Here is a 3,791-nt window from a genome sequence, read left to right on the forward strand (position 1 = left end):
TGTGTGTTTGTCTGTGTGTGTGTGTGTGTGTGCGTGTGTGTGTGAGCGTGTGTGTGTGTGTGGAGCGTGTGTGTGTTTGTCTGTTGTGTATATTTGCTGTTGTTACTGTGTTTATCTTCATGAAATGAGCAGATGCTTCTATTTTAGCTTCACAACTCAGCGAATTAGCATAACTTCAGTGAATTAGCAAAAAATAAACATTAATTTGCATAAAGAGGAAATGTTTGACTTGTGAATTGACATGTTGGGAGGGCTAAAACGTACAAAATCCAGACACTGATTAGGACTGGTCAGGCAGCGGTAAGGGTAGGTCAGGCAGCTGGTAACGGGCAGTGGACAGGCAGGAGTGGTCAGGCAGGTGGGTGACAGGGTCAGGACAGGCAGAGTGGTCAGACAGGTGGTACAGGGTCAGGAAGGCAGAGTGTCAGAGGGGGTACAGGTCAGGACAGGCAGAGTGGGTAAGGTCGGACAGGCAAGTGGTCAGACAGGTGGGTACAGGGTCAGGACAGGCAGAGTGGTCAGACAGGTGGGTACAGGGTCATGACGGCAAGGGTCAAAAACCAGGAGGAGAGAAAAAGAGATGGAAAGCAGGAGCTGATACAAAAAACGCTGGTTGGCTTGACAAACAAGACGACGGCAACAAATCAACAATAACACAGGTAATAAATACAGAGGAAATGGGGAACTGGCGAACTGGGGGGGGTGGTGACAATTCAAGACGGAAAAACAGTTCGGGCGTGACAGTTGTGCTGTTTTGGGCCATTGATGTTAACATACCAGTAACCCACTTCAAGGTTGTGCATTTAATGAGTATTTAATAATGTCTGGAATAACATCAATGTGTTCATTCATTTCATATGAAGTAAGCAACTCAATCTACCTGTCATGATCTATTAGACCTGTCATATGTTGTATTATACGTCATATACTGTCATATGTTCTATACTGTCATATGTTGTATTATACTGCATATACCTGCATATGTTGTATTCGCTGTATATGTTCTTATACCTGTAATGTTGTATTATAACTGTCATATGTTATATACCTGTATATTGTTATTATATTCATATGTTGTATTATCTGTATAATGTTGTATTATACGTCATATGTTGTATTATACCGGTCATGATACCTTGTCATACTGATTATTAGACCTGTCATATGTGTATTATATGTCATATGATATAGTAGACCTGTCTATACCTGTCATATGGTTAATGTCATTATTTATTATATCTGATGTATGTCATTTATACCTGTCATAGTTTATGTATTATACTGTCATATACCTGTCATATGATCTATTAGACCTGTCATATGTTGTTTATACCTGTCATATGATGTATTAGACCGTCATATACTGTCATATGTTGTAATTATGTTATGCATGTATTTACCTGTGTACTGATATGTTGTATTATACCTGTCATATGTTGTATTATACCTGTCATATGTTGTATTATACTGTTTATATGTTGTATTATACTGTATATGTTGTTTATACCTGTCAATGTTTGTATTATACTGTCATATGTTTGTCATTGTATCATTATACGTTGTATTAATACCTGTCATATGATCTATTAGACTGTCATATGTTGTATTGATAGCCTGTATAATGGCTGTATTCCTACCTGTCATATGATCTATTAAGACCTGTCATATGTTGTATTATACTGTCATATACCTGTCATATGGTGTATTATACCTGTCATATACTGTCATACTGTGTATTATACTGTATATTATTCTATGTGTATTATACCTGTCATATGTTGTATTTATCTGTCATATGTTGTATTATACTGTCAATGTTGTATTATACTGTCATATGTTGTATTATACCTGTCATATTATATGTCAATGTTTTATTATACCTGTCATATGTTGTATTATAGCCTGTCATGTTATTAACCTGTCATATGTTGTATTATACCTGTCATATGTTGTATTACCTGTCATATGTTATTAACTGTCATATGTTGTATATACCTGCATATACTGTTATATGGTGTATTATACCTGTTATAATGTTGTATTATACCTGTCATATACTGTCTATTGTATATCTGTATATACCTGTCATATGTTGTATATATACCTGTCATTATGTTTGTTTATACCTGTATATGTGTATTCTCAGTGTCATATGATGTAGTTATATTGTCATATACCTGTTATATGGTGTATTATACTGTATATGTTGTATTATACTGTCATATAACCTGTCATATGTGTATTATACCTGTCATATACCTGTATACTGTTTATATTATACCTGTCATTCTTTGTTCTATACCTGTCATATTTGTATTATACCTGTCATATTTTGTTATTATACTGTCATATGTTGTATTTACCTTATATACCTGTCATATGTTGTATTATTACCTGTCATAATGTTAGTGTTATAACCTGTCATTATGTACCTGTATATCTGTCTATGTTAATATTATACTGTCATATGTTGTATTATACTGTTATATGTTATATTAACTGTTCATACCTGTCATATGTTGTATATATCTGTCATTATATGTCATTGTTGTATTAACCTGTCATATGTGTATATACTGTCATATGTTGTATTATACCTGTCATATGAATGTATTATACCTGTCATATGTTGTATTATCATACCTGTCATATGTGTATGTATATCTGTCATATACCTCGTCATATGTTGTATCTTAACTGTTCATTGTTGTATTATACTGTCATATGTTGTATTATATCCTGTCATATGGCATTTTTAATACTGTCTATGATTATCCTGTCATATGTATTATCTGTCATTATACCTGTCATATGTGTATTATACTGTTTATGATGTATTGTTATATATATACCTGTCATATACCTGTCATATGTTGTATTATACTGCATATGTTGTATTATACTGTCCATATGTTTGTATTATACCTGTCATATGTTGTATATACCTGTCATATGTTGTATTATCTGTTATGTTTAATACCTGTATATGTTGTTATCTACCGGTCATATGTGTATTAATGTCATATGTTGTAATTATCCTGTCCATACCTGTCTATGTTTATACTTGTCATATGTTGTGTATTATGATAACGTGTCATATGTGTGTATTATACTGTCATAATGTATGTACTTATACTGTCATCATGTTTGTATTATAACCTGTCATATGTTGTATATACTGTCATTATTACCTGTCATATGTTGTATTATCCTGTCCATAATGTTGTATATTACTGTCATATGTTTGTATTATACCTGTCATATGCTTATATACCTGTCTATGATTTTATTACTGTCATTGACCTGTCAATTATGTTATACCTGTCATATGATTATATACCTGTTAATGGTTGTATTATACCTGTCATATACCTGTCATTATGCTTGTATCTATACCTGTCAATGTTTATTCTACTGTCAATGTTGTATTATGCCTTTCATTGGTTGTATTATACTTCTATTTGTATTATACTGTCATATGTGTATATACCTGTCATATGTTGTATTATACCTGTTATATGACTGTATTATACCTTCAATGTTGTTCATACTGTCATATGATGTATTATACCTGTCATATTGTATATACCTGACATATACCTGCCATATGTTGTACCTTACTTGTTATATACTGTCATATGTTGTATTATAAAAAAAAAAAAAAAACACAAACAAAAAAAAAAAAAAAAAACAACCAACCACAAAAAAAAAAAAAAAAAAAAAAAAAAAACAAAAAAAACTAAAAACAAAAAAAAAAAAAAAAAAAAAAAAAAAAAAAAAAAAAAAGAACC

Source organism: Salvelinus sp. IW2-2015, linkage group LG9 (assembly GCF_002910315.2).
Source record: "Salvelinus sp. IW2-2015 linkage group LG9, ASM291031v2, whole genome shotgun sequence".
Classification (NCBI taxonomy): Eukaryota; Metazoa; Chordata; class Actinopteri; order Salmoniformes; family Salmonidae; genus Salvelinus; species Salvelinus sp. IW2-2015.